This window comes from Lichenostomus cassidix, chromosome 2 (assembly GCF_008360975.1).
Source record: "Lichenostomus cassidix isolate B80296 chromosome 2, HeHo_3.0, whole genome shotgun sequence".
Taxonomy (NCBI): domain Eukaryota; kingdom Metazoa; phylum Chordata; class Aves; order Passeriformes; family Meliphagidae; genus Lichenostomus; species Lichenostomus cassidix.
Window position 1 is genome coordinate 80445861 of NC_139482.1, and position 17724 is coordinate 80463584.

General features: G+C 38.8%; 1 long non-coding RNA gene across 1 annotated transcript; it reads left to right on the forward strand.

The window, feature by feature from the left end:
- Positions 1-7254: 7254 nt before the first annotated feature.
- Positions 7255-11373, forward strand: LOC146441673 (uncharacterized). Its single transcript, XR_014850470.1, has 3 exons — positions 7255-7797; positions 9711-9857; positions 11166-11373. It is a non-coding gene; the product is annotated as an uncharacterized LOC146441673 (long non-coding RNA).
- The last annotated feature ends 6351 nt before the right edge of the window (positions 11374-17724 follow it).

A 17724-nucleotide genomic window follows, 5' to 3' on the forward strand; every position in this document is an offset into this window, starting at 1 on the left:
AGCTGTCTCTGTGTTCCCTGGAGCTACCTCTCAAGCTGTAGGCTGTTGTTAGATCTCCCTCTTTGCCAGACTTAACAAGACCAGCTCTCTCAATCTCTTCTAGGGGGCCAAGTGATGGGCAAGTGATGACCATCCTTATGGCCTTCTACTGGCCCTTAGTCAGCTTCTCTGCATCCTTCATGAACGGCAGAGCCCCAAACTGAGCACAGCTTTCCAGACACAGTCTCTTCATTGCAGGGGCTCCCTGGACCTGCTGGCTTCACTTTCCTCAAGGTGGCCCAGTATTGGCTTTCCAGCTCCACAGGGAGACTGTGCCATGGCTCATATTCCCATAGGCACCCACCATGGTCCCTGGTACTCTCAGCTGGGCTGTGGGTCAGGCAGCCACTTTGCAGCTGTGCTTGTGCATGAGGTTATTCTTCCCCAGATGCAGAGCTTTGCAGTTCTGCTTATTAAGCTTTGGGAAATTCATGTTGGTCCAGTTCACAGGTTTCTTAAGACTGCTATGAATTAAAACTTTACCACTCAGTGTATCAACTTTCCCTCCATTTGGTACTGTCCTCACATGTTTTAGTAAGTGCATTCTTCCTTATGACCCAGGTTGCTGATGAAGATGAGGAACAATGCCATACTGGGAACAAACTCCCTGATTCACTTTGTATTATTGACTGCCAGCTGGACTTTGAGCCATTGATTACTGTGAGCCCACTGTCCAGGAAATTTTCAACATATCAGTCAGCCCATAGTTTCTCAGCTGCTGAATCAGTGTTGTGGGAGATTGTGTCAAAAGCCTTATGAAAGCCAAAGTGTATCTTATCCACTGCTCTCCTCTGGTCCATGCAGCTCATAATTCAATCATAGAAGGCAATCGGGTTGGTCAAGGATGATTTGCACTTGGTAAATCTCTGCTGGGTATTCCTGATTAACTTTCTGTCTTTCACATTCTTGAAAATCAATGCCCTTTTATCTTAATATGAGTTAGTGGGAAAAAATATATCATCTCTTTAAGACAAAGGCACATGACTGCAATGTTCTACTGGCAGCAGCAGCAAAGGTATTTCATGTTCAGCAGAGAGAAGCAGGGATAACCTGCTTTATTGGTACAGATAACTTCTATTTTAATGAGAAAGAAAGATAACTGCATATATGATAGAGATTAGTCTTTGTTTGGCTAAGGTAAGATTTTTCCAGGAATAAAGTGACACCTTAGGAAACGTAGCTACCTTTGAAGAGAGTCCTAGGAGTAGTATAAAGTCTGTATTTATAATTCACTTAGGAAACATTATACTACATGGTAGATACAGAAGAATTCATTGACATCTCAGTTTTAATTATAGTCCTTGAGTTATGAAAGCAAAAGAGTAAATCTCCAGATCTTTAATAAGAACAATGATAACTTTCTCTATTTTAGAGGAAATACTGTCTAAAGATCATGAAATTAAAAGTTAATCAGTTGCTAAGTAAATCATTTGGCACTCCAGGTGAGAAAGTGTAACTCTTTTTGAGGGAGAAATATACTGTCTCAATATATAGCAAGTTATAATTTTATTCTATAATATATTTAAAATTCCCCTTCCCAAATACCTGTAGTGAAACTCCTAACTCCTGCATCCATATTGTTTAATTAATTGCTTTTTTACTTCTCCTATGCCTATATTAAGGTGAGCAGAAGGCTGCAGATAGATTCCTCTGAAGCCTTGTCTCCAGGCTGAACAAGCCATATTAGCTCAGTTTCTAATAATAGTGTGAATTCTCCAGACCCTTGACTGTCTTAGCAGCTCTCCACTGAACTCTGCTGAACTTGCTCCAGTTCATCAAGGTCTGTATTGAGAGGGGGGAAAATTGTGATGCTGACTGTCTGCTCAAGTCCTTTTTGGTACAGCTGTTTTCCAGCCTATCATCCCTCTGCCTGCCTTGGTGCAAAGGCTTATTTCTTGCCAGGTGTAGGACTTTGAAATTTTTGTTTTTGAAATTAATACAGTTCCTGTTGGCCCACTCCTCTAGTCTGTCTAGGTCCCTTTGAACAAAGTCCTGCCCTTGAGCATATCAGCTGTTTCTCCTAATTTGGTGCATGTGCACACTCGATGAAAGTGTGTGCAACCACTTACCTCCAAGTCATTGATAAATATATTAGAAAGGACAGGTCCCAGGGTAGGCATCTGTGGTGCTCCACTTGTTGCTAGCCTCCAGACACAGTAGGATGGGCTATCTACTCTCTTCTGAGACTGATCATTCAAGCAGATTTTCTCATATCTAATTGCCTACCAATACAGATCATAACATCATAAATTGCACACAAGAATATTGTGAGAGTCAAGCATATCTCTAAAGATGAAGGTAAATGACATCCACTGCTCTTCCTTCATCCACAAATCTATTAATTTTGTCCTAGATGGCAATCTGTGCTAAGTAGATGGTCATCTACACTTAGTTTGTCTCTGCTGACTGTGCCCAGTCACCTTATTTACTTCATGCGCCCAGAAACACTCTTGAAAAAGACTTGATTTGTGATTTTTTCCCAGAGATCAAAGTGAGACTTCAAGTTCCCTGGGTTTACCTTTTGACTTTTACTGAAGATTGATACAACATTTGCCCTCCTCCAGTCATGCGGGACCACTTGATCTCTCTGAGCTTTCAAAGATAATAGAGAGCAGCCTTGCAAGGAAACAGCCTGTTGGATTCCATGAGCTTGTGTGGGTTGAATTCTCTCAATTAATCCTTGAGTCCTAATGGACTGCTGGTAGATCTCCATGACCCCTTTCACTAATCACAGAGGTATGATAGACCTTAGTGAAGACTGTGACAGATGGCATTAAATACATTGGTGTTATTTTGTGCCTGCTGTTGCTAAATCGCCTGTCTTGCTGAGCAGCCCACATATTCCTTGTTCAGCCTTACAGCTATTTTTCTACTTCTAGTCTCCAATGAGACCTTGCCTTTTGCTGAAGCCACTGTAAATTGATGCACTTATACTAGAAAAACAAATAAATGTGAGGACCTGTAATGAGATGTTACAGGGTTTACAAGTAACAAGTAAAATTTTATTAGGTAACTGTGAAACTTGGAAAATTTAAACCAAAACCTGCTATGCACTCCTTGTTTGCAGCTCTTGCTGATGGTGTTGTGCAAGTTGTAGTGGCCCTAGGGGTGCCAGCAGCCTTGACTGCCCCTTCCCAGCCCTGCCTCAACAATGCCACAGCAGAGTCTGGTCTCCAGCTCACTACAGCTCTGCCCTGCTGCGCCCAGTAATGGGCCCCACCAAGCTGAGTCCACATCCCAGCTCATCGTTGTCCCACCCCCAGGGAGGTGCCCAATGCCCAGGACTGGGAGTCTCTGATACCCTGTAGCTGCCCTGCTCGTGGCTGGGGTGGTGGGATGGGCACACACAGACCATGGGCAGCCACTCTATTTTGCTGCTCCCGGCCACAAGTTGCCTTTCTTTTGGAGATCCACTCCAATTTTCCTCTAAAAGCAATGGATTCCAACTTTTCTGAAAAAGCTTATTACCAGGTTCTGCATCTTTTGTCTCAATTGAGTATTTTGAGGACACTGCTGGAAATACCTTTCAGTTTTGTTTAGCAGGTACTGTCTATCATCTGAGCCATATAGTAGCTGTTTGTGTCCTATAGGGGATCTACTGCATTTTGCGTTCCTGCTTCTCAGTTTAGCCTTGTGCTGGGAAAGGGATGGAATGCAAACCCAGGAGAACTTGCTGAAAAGCAGCATGTAATGCCTTCAGATCTTAGACCTCCCTCTTGACTCCTGCACTTTCTTTGATGGTGTCACATGTTTTGCAGCATTAACTACAGTCCTTGTACAGTAAGCAAGGGCCTTTCCTTAAACAGGTCAGCTATCATATTGCCTTTTTATTACTCATCTCAATAATACAGTGACATCTCAACCTCTGGCAGTAATGATGAAGGCAGATGTGCTGCACAGCCTGGCCTTTTCGGCTTTGAAAGTGCTTGTGACCCCTGTGCTGTGACCGCCATGCATCTCTCATGCCCTTCTGATGGCAGCACTTAACAGGAGATGGAATAAGGACAAGCCGTGTAGGATATCTCCACTGCACTGCCCTTGAATGCCAAACACTCCATCCTCATCCAAGCTAGATAACAGAAAGAATTTTTTTCATTGGGAACCTCTGCTGGGCCTGTTAATTTGCAGTGTTAAGCGATGTGTTGCTTGTAGAATAACTCTGCCAACTGTGTGTGTAAATGGGCTAATGATTCTTCTGAACTCTACTCATCTTGAGACACAGGTTTTCTTCTTTCCTTCTTGCCCTGCCCTGGGAATTGGCCTGTCTGGTACAATGTGCCTGATTCTGCCCTCTGGAAATAAAACAGGAAAAATGCACCAGTACAGAAATCTTTTTACACAGTTTCACAATAAGCCCTTTTGCCTATGAGTAGGCTTCTGAAGGAGGATGAACTGTGTCTCAAAGTCACAATGTCCCTGCAGTCCCTATTGATTTCACCAGTATTTGTGGGTGCTCAGCAGTTCTGTTCTGCTTGCTGACTGTACATGCATGGGCTAAATCACACTCAGCTGCATAATGAGACAAGCTATAGAGAAAAAAATCCCCAAACCCTACTTTTACCTTCATATTTTCTTTCAAATGCAAGCAAAGAAAGGTCTGAATTAATTAGTGGAGAAGCTGCAGAACACCCAGGAGCATGTCTTGAGTAGTTTGTTTCAGAACAGTGAGATGTAGCACGACTCATGGAGAATGACACTGAAGTGGGCAGCTTCTAGGGAGCCAATACTAATTTTTCACTAAACACTCAAAATTATCCACATTTGTAATATCTTTATTCACTGTATGCTGTTCTGTGGATCAAAGCCAGACTTCAATATGAGGATTGCAAAAATATCTCCAGTGCTCTTTCCATTTTTATTTGTTATGATTTGTTAGTCTTAGCAAACAATGCAACATTTTGGAGACTCTTCCTTCTTCCTCTTTCCCTGTGCTTGACATGCCTTCTGGGCTCCTTCCCCACCCCTTATAGATTTAGATATTGAAATGATGAAGTTCAGAAGCCTGGTAACTTCCTCATTATTGGGGCAGAAGTTATTTTAAATATTTCTCTCTGCAAAGTACTGTGAGGTGGGATCTGTGCTCTCACTGCATTATCCATTTTGTAGCATAGATCTGAATAAAGATATTTCTGAACATACAATGCACATACATCTGCTATGCATAAGGACCTCAGACTGTGTGCAAATACAAGTTGTTGAGTGCTCAGGATTTGTTGTTTTATTTGTTTTGGTTTTTTTTTTTAATAAAAGTAAACTGTGAATAAATAGTTTCTGAGGTGCCAGTCTGATTTCTGCTGGCACCAGGGTGTTAAGGGTCTTTCAACAGAGAGCAAAACTTTGGCAGCAGAAGTAATAAATATACTGTGGGTGTTTAGTGCATTAATCAATTAGATGCTCATGGAACGAAGTTTTCTCCCTAAGGCCCTCCAGCTGTGGCCATTGCTTTTTTCTAAAAAAAGGTTTCTGCCTGCCATAAAGAGGAGAGATTTTAATACAGAATTGTTTATATGTTGTTCTTACACTGTTTCCTCTGACTTTTGTCCTCTTCCTTACCAGTATGTTAATGTTCAGGGAAGCCTTTTTCTGAATGTTTCCACCATGCACTGCACTTAATTCTAGTTTTCTGCTTGTTATTAATTAATTTTCTTAACGATTAGGACTGCCTGGGAGCAGATATTTTCTTCTTAAGCCTTTATCAGACTTGATGAATTTGATGAATGGCACTGAGAATCTGTTTTTTCTTCCTACTTGGCTGGACAGGCTCTCTGCTATTTTCCACTCTCAGATAAATTGATCTAGATAACATCTAAAATATGTCTACCTTGACATAAAATGAAGTCCATTTATTTGGTTTATTCTCTCTTATGTGGTAGGTTTACCCAGTCTGGAGGTTAAGCCTTCACCAGACACTTGCTCATTAAGCTCAGCTGGAGGGGGGGAGAGAATCAGTGTGACAAAAGTGAGATAACTCAAGATAAAGACAGTTTAATAGGTGAGACAAAGCTGCAAGCAAAAGCAAACCAAAATAAGGTGTTCACTCATTACTTCTCATCAACAGGCAGATGTTTAGTCACTTCCCAGAAAGCAAGGCTACATCATGTGTAACAATTCCCAAGGAAGATAAATTCTGTAGCCCCAAAGGTTCTCCCTTCCTCCTCCTTTTGCTGAGCTTTTACTGTTGAGCACATGATTACATGGTTTGAAGTATCCCTCAGGTAAGTTTGGGTCACCTGTCATGTCTGTTCTCACTCCCAATTTCCTTCACACCCTCAACCTACTTGTTTGTGGGAGCAGAGTGAGAAGAAGGTAATTAAAAAAACCTCAATGCTGTACAAGCAGTACTCAGTGACAGCCAAAACACTGCTGTGTTATCAACACTGTTTTAGCTTTTAATCACAAATTCACAAATTCAAAACACACCACGATACAGGCTGCTACGAAGAAAATTAACTCCATCCTAACCAGACCAGGCACATCTTATTAAAGTTTCGAGTCAAACAGTGTGTGCAGATGGATTTAATGAAGGTATTCTTGGTCTGATCCACAATCATTAGTAATTTAAATTGAAAAAGCTATTTTTTGGCAACATGTATATTTTATTTTCCAGTAAACCGTTGAGAAATGGTATTTTTATTGAGTTTATGTTTTAGAACTTCTGGAAAAAAGACATGTAAATATTAGTGTTCCCTTCTTCATTGACTGATTTCACTAATCCAGACATGCTGTTAAATAGATGTGGATCAAAATTCCTGTACAATCATCATAGGTTGGGCCAACTATAGATTTTTAGGCCTTAAAAACACAGAAAAATATCTTTCAATGCTAGACTCTTGATGAAGAAATCTCTCTGCCAAACAGAAGTAATGCAGTCTAGTTCTGGAAATATGCTTCTTTAGCATTTCCTTAATTCAAAGGTCCTTGGCAAGTGAAATAGAGGAATAGTTGACAGATGAACAGGATTTATCAGGGAAGAGTAAAACCTGAGCTTTGGAAGAAAGTAAAATACTATTGTTTTCATTAAAATATTAATTTCAGTATAATTTGTCCTGCATTTGATTCATGCATAGTTCTGACTCTCCCGTATTTCCTTTATTTAGGGGTACATGGTTTACTTCCATGACTGTGTTTTTAGAGTTCAGAATTAGAAAGATCCATATGCTAAAGCAGGATTAGTATTAGCACTGCTAGGCATCCCTTTAGAGCTCTCTGCAAGCAGGTGACTTTCAGATATTTCACTTTCTAGATGATTTTGTGGCTCACAAACTACAGAAACAAAAGTGGCCTCTGGTATGGAGAGGTCACCAACAGACTGGGGCACAGTTGCGCTTTTGGTATGTGGAATATGTTGTAAAATCAGAATTCCATTTTGCATTTGTAGGTCAGAATATATTGCTATTGTGTTTCTGAAGTGGGGGGAGATAGACCTGCCCATCTTTCAGATGCCTCCAGAAAGCCAAAGGTAGTGTCAGGGGGGAAAATGTGCTGTTGCATTCTCCTCAGCTTGATTTCATCAGTTTTTATTGTGGCTATGAGCTACTGCATCAGCAGCTGAGACAACAAACAGGTGTTGTGGAGAGAAGTAAAATGGGTCAGCTTACATCAGCTGTGAAGGTATGTAAGTTATCTTAGTTCACTGAAGGTTTGGTCTTTGCTGCTCAGCAAAATATTGAGGAGCTGCTTAAAAAGTTAGAAGCCATCCATGGCACCAGCCTTGAAGAACTATAAGCAGGACAACCTCATCTATAAGGATGGATATTTGTAAGTATTATGGGCATATTTACTGGACTTTCACAGATGACAATTCCTTTTTTTACCCCCCCTTTTTTAAGAGGATGAACACTTTACAAATTTGTGCTTTCAGGGATGTTTTCAGGAACATCTCATTAATATGATTTCCCTTTTGAAGATATATAACTGGGCTGGTATTTGGTTTGATGATGGTAATTTTTGCTGTTGTTTTTCAGAACTTTTTGTAAATACTTGAATCTGGGCTTTTGAGATGCAAATTGTGTATAGTAATTTTTCCATGAAAGATTCTTAATTGACCTGAACTAGTAGCATTTTGCATCCTCTTTACGTTGAAGTGTCTGACTCTTGATTAAATGGAAATCTGAATTCCTTATAGGTGCAAACTTTCAGCTTTGAGCTCCTTTTATTGCTGTAATTTGAAACACATTCTGAACTTTTAAAAAACTTTAGAAGAGTTTCTGAAACTGTTTCTATAAATTTTGACAGAAATGCTGCAAACTTTCATTGATAATTCACTCTCAGTTTCAAGTCACCTGTTTCTGAGAACTTGTGAAATCTCGTTATCTTCTCTGGTAAAAATATCCCAAATTCTCCATATTTGGTGGTGTCAATAGAAGAATGTATTGGAGTAAGCTACAGTATATTGTAAAACTGTACCATAAAGCAGAGAAAATTTAAATTCTTTTAATGCACCAATTCAAGCATATAGATACAAAAAGTCAGGTAAATAAGAAAAATATAAAGGTTCCCACAGTAGTAATTGCTTGGCTATGCTGAGTGATTTATGTAACGTTGTTGCTACAGTAATACATGCATACAATTATTTGTAAAGTGTGTTCAGTGTGGTAAAATAAATATTGCTGTGGGAACAATAACCTTATATTATCTTGACCTCTGCATATTTAAGTGTTTATCCTTACTGTTATACTAAGTCTACACAAATACTTCGCTGGGTTGTTTTTGTTTTGATAGCTAAATCTCACAGTTCAGAGATTTTTTAGCCTATGTGTTTCTTTATTTCTGATGTACTTATAAAACAGCCTTGCCCTTTTTAGCACAAATAGAAGAAAAACCCATCGTGACACAGGTATCAACTGTCATGTTGATGACTGTTAAAATAAAGAGTTCAGTACCTCAATACTTTTATATACATAGTATTGATTAAATGAAAGCCAGCACTGCACTTTAAGCATTGTCACAGCAATTTAGACCCTTAGAAATGTGCAGGGTGAGTGGACATGTAGGGTAGAAGATGACAGATTAGAATAGTGACTCATGAATTTTCAAATAGTCAAAGGCACACCACAGATCTTTTCCCAGGGGTTACCATAGATTCAGAGTTTAGAGCAAAAACAGCATTTGAGGGCTCTGGTTCATCTTTGCTTTCTGTAAGAGAGAATCCTTTCCTGTGACAGACATCCTCTCCTCAGGGGGAGGATCCTAATATGCCTATGTGACCTTAAAGTCAGCTTTCTTTCACAAGGACGAGAACATGCGTCACATGTGTCTACAATCTCATTTTGAAAAAAATACACACAAGTAAAGCAGGAGGAAGGGAACAGCTCATGACTGCACAGAAATTAGATGTCTTAAACTTTTAAATTTGAAGACATAGGCTAGTTACTTCACCTTCCATTGAAAGCCAGTGACCATTGCTGGATATTGAGCACAGAAGCCAGTTTTGGAGCAGGAGCTGAAGGGAAGCTGTGTTTGCTCTTTTGTTCTGCACAAACACACCACTGGATGTGCCGTTTTCTTCCATGCTACGTCTTGACTTTGCACATTAACTATTTCTTTGCTACTAATAGCCTTTGTCTCACAAAGATAAAATATCTGGCCTTGCATTGAAGTTGCTTTATGCATAATGATAGCTGGCTCTGCTCTAGTTTAACTCAGGACACAATCCTGTTATTTTTTTTTAGGACAGGCAGAATATTTTATGTGTTCGAAGTTCACCAGTGCCTGTTGCATAACCTCCCACAAATTATAAACAAGTTTCTTGTAAGAGAGGAATGAATTTGAAGAGCTCAGCTGTGAGAAATGGACTGCAATCTTTTTCCTAGAAGGCTGTAGGTAAAATTGTGTGTGTCAATATTTTGCCCAAGTCAGGTGCTGAAGCAGAGTTTAGGACCCAGTGCAGTGCAGTGAAATGAAAAAACAAGCATATGAATAAATAAATAAAAGCTGAATGAGAAATCAAGAAAATGCTTTGGTGATGGAAAGGATTTTTTGCAACCTTAAACAGACTGTTTATTTTGTCTACTTGTAATAAAAGCAAGGGTAATACAGTACTCCATGCCAGAAAAGGGAGGTCAAGGAGAGGCCAGTAGCCTGCAGATAGGGATATTAAAAGATGTCTGAAACATGGAGTGTCAGTCTGGCCCTCTGACCAGTTAGATTGGTATCCACGCCTCTGGGGCTAGGACATTCTGGGTGTAATGCTCTCTGCATTTCAGCAGCAATGCATTACAGCAGCAATGCAGTACCCCGGGTGCTGCTGGGGGTCACTTTTTCACTGGCCCCTTAAATAGCCATCGCACATGGTGAGTGGGAAGGCTAAGCCCATTGCTTAGGGTTCTTCTGGAGGAATGAGAGATGTTGCTCTTCAGAGAGCGTAAAGAATGCAAATATCTCCTATTAAAAATGCAATACTGAGCAAATTGAGAATGCTTGTCCTTCTCAGCTAGAACTCTGAATCTGGCTGTGGATTTTTCTTATGAGACTTTTAATGGAATTTTCCCAAATAAAATATTTGAAAAAATTTAGACAATCAACACATTAAAAAACCCCAAACCTCAGATCCTAAATAGAGATGGAAAAACCCATTGAGGTCACCTAATTTTGCTTCTGCCTCTAGGAAAGTTTTTTTTATTTTTGGAGGGGGTGGTGGTTAATTTTTATATGTGGATGGGAAGACTTTTGGTTTAGACAGAAATTCTTTCTTTTATGTAGCCACACATTTTCTTAAAAAGACGTTCAAGCATGATATGTAGAATGTTTTCAGTGAGATCAAATTCTGATGTACTGTGCTGTTTTCTCAAAAACTGATTATTTATATTGGTTTTAGCAAAATTCTGTTACTCTTTCTATTAAGGTCTTTGTCTTGCTGCTAGTCTCTGATCAGAAATCCAGATAGTTGAAATAGTGCTTGTGAAATGTTTGGAGTTTTTTATTTTTCCACAAGATGGAAATTTTTAGTGTTTAAATGTTGATAAGAAATGGAGTGCTCCTGCTGGAATAGGTGTTATTATTTAGTTCATGGACCAAATGATGATTGACATTGTTAGTATGTTTTTGAAGCAGAGCCTAAAACTCTGTGGCATTTTTTTTGTGGTAGCATGTCTTAAACAATTTGTGTTTTTTCACACACCCTCCAGCGTTGTTGATCTCTGTTCTGACTGGGGACTTCAAATAAGAGATAACAAAATACCTTGAGGGAGCTGTCCTCATGCTGTTAGTTAACTTCACTAAATTAACTCACCATCATGAACTGTGCTCAAAGAAGAGAGAAGTGAAATATTGTTTGACTGCCGCACGCTGAAAACTGCAATTAATAACTGAAGGATTTGTAGTGTTCAATAAAGAAGTAACCTGTTGTAGTTATAATTGTGTGTGGCTCAGTGAATTATGGTGAAGTGATTGCTCACCTAAGGCTGAAACTGCCCGTGATGCATTTCTTGGGGCAGTTCTACTAGGAGAATTGTTTTTATAGGCACATAAAGGATAGCAGGTTTGGGAGTAGCCACAAAGAAACAACACTGAGAATGGTGTGCTGCCATAAAATATATGAAGGAGCAAAGGGAGCGGGACAGAGGCAGAAAAGGACCATTAGTTGTGCTGTACTGTTGTCAGAAGAACTGTACTGATAGATGCATATGGCTCTCCTCTGCTCCAATTTGAGAAGCAATCAGCAGAAAGCACTTTCTGGAAGTGTGCTTCTCTGGTGATAAGTCTGTTAACTTCAAGAAAAAACACCCAAAAGAGAGCCGTGATTCAAAATGCTCTGTGGGTGATGTCCCTTCTCTCCCAGAAGCACCATTTTCAACACCACTGCCTCTTTGTTCATGAGGCTATTAAACAGAGGAAAAAATCAATACATAATTTATCTTTCCACATGTGGCACAGTTAAACAAAGTGAAAGAAACTGATAGTAACTGAAGAAAAATACAGTGGTTTTTGTATTATGCTGGGAAGGGAAATCAGTTTTTATAGAAGCAGTTTTAATGTGCTTTTTATCTGTTGCATATGTCAATGTCATATGTGAAAGTGAATGTTGCATACATACATTTGGTAGTTGGCTTTGCGCAGAGGTTTCAGGAAAAAAATCAGGAACTGATTTGCACTACTGGGAATGGGAAGTGATAACAGTAACATTATTCTAATCAAGACTGTGAATCTCTGTTCCAGAACATAAAAAGCTCAGAGTCAAGTCTTCCTCTGTCTAATGAGGTTTTAAAACTCATGTTTTACCTTCCAAGGAAACAAATAATTAAATCATCTCCAGAGAGACAGGTTGGTTTGTTTTGCCTTATATCTTTGTTGTCCTCAATTCACCTCCAGGAGAGTGATGTGGTGGCTTAGGAGCAAGACACAGCTCCATGGGAATTCTGCATGCAGGAGTGTTTCTCTGGGAAAGGAAATAAATTGGAGGATCTCAAGGTGGCTTCCTCAGAGGCTTGTTTTTTGACTCATGACCCCGAAATTTTGTGGAGCTCCTGAACAACCTATGGAAACAGGAGGGCTGTCAGCTCTCCAGACTTTTAAATCCCTGCTGCTTCTGCTAAAAGAAGGGCTTCCTCCTTACTGTCTGACAATGACTCTGCCTAATGAATGAGTAGTCCTGTAATTGTGGCTATTGCAAATGATCATTTCACTGCCAGCTGTAAAGCATTAGGAATTGTAGTTTGTGCACAGTATGTGCTCTAAAGCTCGTTGGCTGGAGTCAAAATTAAAATGGTTTGTATTTTATTCAGCAATTTGTACTCTATGCAGAGGAAATGTTTAACAGCATTTAGGCTGTTGTGAGAAATGCTACCGTATTTATCCATCTTTGCATGTCTCTGACTGTTCAGGGGCATGGGAGACATATGCCTGGTGTATCTTCAGTTCTGGGCAGCTGGTGCTGCAAAAGATGGGTCGGTTTTTCTGGCAGTCAGTCGCTATGATAGTATCACTACCTCCAGGATTTCCTCATTTAGGTGTATTGTTTATTGCTGTGTGAGATCTTGAGCGCTCACTGTAATTGTCTCTCTAACACAATACCTTGACTATGAATCTTCATAATTTTCTTGCAAACACTGTACAAAAACTGAAGTGTAATAGTTCTTTATATGATTTTATCTAATTTTCACTGGTGTTTTGGAGCCAGGTAAACAAATTCATAAGACTGGCAAACTGATGTTCTGAAATAGCTCAGGAGCATGGAATTTCTGCCAGACCTTCAGTCCGGGCCATGGCTATGCCCATGTTTAAATTTTGCAATTCAGATTTACTGGTTTGGGCTTTGCAAGTATCTGAGGATATTTTGAGGACAAGATATTCACATTTGGAAATTGCTGGAAAATGAACCAGTGCCTATACTTTCTCATACAGCCTTAAACTCTTCCTTTGAAAGAAGAGTTTCCTGCATTTATCGTATTTGCATTCAAGGATTTTTCAGATTAAAATTTTGAGTGTCTTGTTGCCAACATCCAACTTACATTTATTGTTCTGCCTTAACAATAGCATGATTGCAGTTCAGTGAGTGCAGAGTTTATTTAGTATGCTTGAGTGATTTTCAGCCTCACTACTGAAGTAATTTACACCTTCCAAATAGGCTTCAAATGTTTCCTGAGATAGTACTTATATTCACATGCTTTAGGGTTCTTGTGGTTGAGTCCACTTAACTAATGTAAGAAGAGAGATCCAGCCATGGTTCAAAGACTGTAGCACTTTCTTTTACAATTAAGAAACTTATTGCCATTAAATTATCAAATTGAGGTTAATTGTTTAGGGAGTGCATCAAGATGTGCTCCTCTAAACATTTACATTTGGTTTCCTCTGTTAAGGTGTCAGCATTTTAAGCAGACAATAGATAAAGATTAATCTTGCTCTCTTAGGCTGTGGGTACATTAGCAGTCAGTTATCAAGCAGTAAAATAAATTTCTGAAGTAACCTTCCTGTCTCCGTTTACGGTGATCTTAGTTTTCAGGGTGATCATGGTGCACATGAACTAAATATCTTTCAGAGGAAATTAATCCAGAATAACTTCTCAGACACTGCAGGTCCTTTGGAACAGCCCAAATGGTCTATCAGCAAATATGCCAGCTCACCATGAAGTACCCAACATACAGCATGAGGTTCTTGAGCTCCTGAGAGTTCTGAGAACTTCTTCAACGTGTTTGAGATGTTCTTGCAATAGGGACTAAATGTATCAAGGACTGAATGCTATCTTTTATGGGCTCTCAGTGTTTTGTTTTGATTGATGCTCCTTCCTCATCCACGTACACTTTTCCTGATGTATAACCTTCTCTCCTTTTGCCTGTTTTACCTTCTGCTCCCTTGGTCATTTGGCAAACCCCTTTTTCCTTTTACTTCACAATATTTTAAATTCATTTTTTTCTCCCCACCACACTTCATCTCCTGTGTCAAAGTACATATAAAGTCTTTTAGTTGAGGCTTACTGTTCCAATAGACATAATATGTCAGAGCCAGACCCTATGGCCTGTGTAATGCAGTAGCTGACAACAGCCTGTGCTAGCCTCTTCCACTGGTATGCCCTAACCTCTTTTTGATGCATATTTTTTATCTGCTGTCTGATGCATAATCTCCCTTTTTTTAAAAGTTATTTTTCCCCCCAGTAAGTTTGGAATGATTGTATCACTGACATGTGTTACTTATGTAAGTTAATTCAGATTGTTAAATGGATGCGCTGGAATCAGGAGTGTGTCCCTTCTACATATGTGCAAAAAAATAGGGAGGCTAGGTGCTCTCTGACCTTTGCTTTATCCTAAGAAGCCATGAGTAGCCTTTTCATTTGACTGAATAATCAATGAAACTGCTGTTTATCCAAATCATGGTCTCAGAGAAGATGCAGGAGCTATGTGCTTCACTGTAATGAAAATCCAAACCAGAAAATGCTGGCAATTGAATCTCTTTCTGCATAAAACAATTCTTCTGTTTTTGGATCTTCTTGAGCCTGTCAATGAAACCTAAATAAGAAATTAATGGAGCTGTAATGTCTGTAGCTTCTGTGTCTGACACAGTAAAGGTAAAAACTGTAATGTCTAGTTCTCATGCAAGGGAAAAAAGATTGGATTGTAAGGGCTTTGTCTTTCAGCAAAATAGCACAGCCTACTTTAAAAGCAAGTAAGTTGCTTGCTTTGAGATATTTTGTATGCCATCTTTGTAGCCCTTTGACTTTTTACAATAGCCTGGCATCACTCACGGAGGGTAACAGAAACTGAGAGAGACTAGGAAGAGCCCTTGCACAGGCAAAGTTTAATCAGCTCTGCCAAGCCTGTCAAATGCTGTTTGCAGGCATGCACCAGTTTAGTACATGTAAATGAATTTTGAAACTTTTTGTGTCTCAGCCACATCTATTTAAGACGTGTTTCGTGATGATACTCCTGTTCCAAACTGTCTTAAAATGTAGAGAAGGATAAATTTGGCCAGTAGAAGAATTTCACAGCCCTTAGATATAGCGAATTGCAAGGTTTTATTTTCATAAGGAAGCTTTACTCATCAGTAAAACTTGCCATGCTGCTGAGCTGAAGTGGGCAAAACAGGAAGAGGAATGGAAATTGCTTGTGAATTGTATGAGGTTATGATCAGGAATGACTCCACCACTCCTAAATCCTGCCGTGCCAAGCTTAGACATCAAAACACAGGAAAGGCAATAAAGTTTTCATTTTACTAGTATGAGGCAATACAACACTCATTAATTTTATGATTATTGTGGGAAAAATAAATAAATAAAAAACCCTCAGTGAATGTTAAGGTGTTGGAGATTGCAAATTATTATAAAAGATAATGGTTCTGGAGGCTCTTACAGAGCATTGAAACTTATGTTTCCATCAATTCCAAATTATTCTAACACATTGCTGGATTTTCTATTTACTCATTGATGTTAGGGCATATTGAGGGACAAATTAACAGAAAATGGTACAGGTGCTCTTTCATGCACACAGAGGCAGTTTGTGTAGATGGTGGCTTTCATGTGCAAGAGAATTTCAGAGTGTCACTGTTCTGGCATGCCCAAACAGAGACACTGGCATAATAGATGATAGCTTTACTCCAGCTTTGACTGACTTTGGATGTACTGTGCTGCAGAGTATTCAAAAGGAACCGGATTGTCTGCCTAGTGCTTGGAGAGAGTTAGAAGCTTTTCACGTTGCTTCATTCTCAACAATCTTCTCCCCTCAAAATATAGCTGAAGGAAATCAGAGATTTGGAACTGCACATCTGCTGCTCTGATAGCTGTCAGTTCGTAAATTCTTATTGAAATTTTTTTTTTTACCGTGCCTGCCAATTGCTGACAGTTGTTGCAAGCTGTGATTTGCAAAGTGTTACTAATATTCCAAGTGAATACTACTACGAATATTTCTATGTGAAAATATGTGATGGTACTGCCTGAGTAGTAGGGCATGGTGCCTCATTTATAATCTTACATTTTTCTCCTGAATGGTACTTTTAGCTGCACTAGGACTCTTTATGTAAAAAGATATTAACAAGAAAATTGGGCAAAACATTTTTTATACTTAAACATTAAGAAGAATTTATAGAATATTGATGTAATAAGAAAATGACACAGTTTTTATAGGCCATTTTTTGTGAAAGACAAAATAGAAATGCGTTAATTGTTTTGTAATTAGAAATAATTAACACTTAAACACGCAAAACTAGTTTATGTACTTAATCCTAATCACACTGCCACAGGGCAAGGGCTTACATTTTGCAACTCGTTACCTAATTATATGGGTCTAGAATATAAAAATTACAATGCCTAAAACAGTTTAAATGATAAGTGCTCATGTAACTGCCTTTCATATTTTGACTGCCTATAAGATATACTAATGTTTGGAATTAAAAATGTTCAATGGCTTGTTCCTGCATTATTTATATTCTTTCCTACCAAATGAAGAAGGCGTTGATGCTTGCTATGAAAGTTGCATTATTCTACATCGTTAGTATTTAAACAAGTAAAAAACTCCAAACCTATATAAAAATGTTGCGTCATGTGGTCTTTATTAGGTAAACTAACTTCACATTTTTATGTTAAGTTTGAGCTGCTTCATGGTTTTTCTTTTTATTTTTTTACCTACTTTTCCCCTCATTTCTCTAGTTATTTTGCTTTTGCAGATCAAGTGCTAATCTACTGTCTCACTTTAAGTGTTATTCACACTTTTTTTGACTTTTTGGATAAAACAATGTAAAGTTGCTAGGGAAATTCTTGTTATTAAACTAATTTAATTTTCTCAGTATGTTTTAGGCATTAGTAATTAGGGATGGCTTCTACTGCTGGAGCAATGGCCAATAAAACTTTTGTCTAAATTAGTAAATTGCAAATACTCTATGACAGGTTTTTTGTTCATATTTGATTGTTTAATCAGTAAATGAATCAAGAAGTGTACCCTACTTATCCTCTTTGCTATCTAATATTATATAGTTTTTATGTTTTTGTATATTCCAATAAGTGTCATTGTTGGACTTAGACTGAACCTGAAGAATGAATGTGTATGCAAATCCTGGTTGTTTATGCATAACCAACATGAACAGTTTTAATAAGCAATTAATTAGATTTTGTTCTAACTGCAGCAGGTCACAGCCAATTTTGCTTACCGCTTCTCTGTATTTGAACATGTATCATTAATGTTGTACTGCATTTCATTATAAAGTATAAGTTGTGACTGGGTAAAAACATAAAATGGGCTTGAGCTGGGTGTGGTAGTACTTACA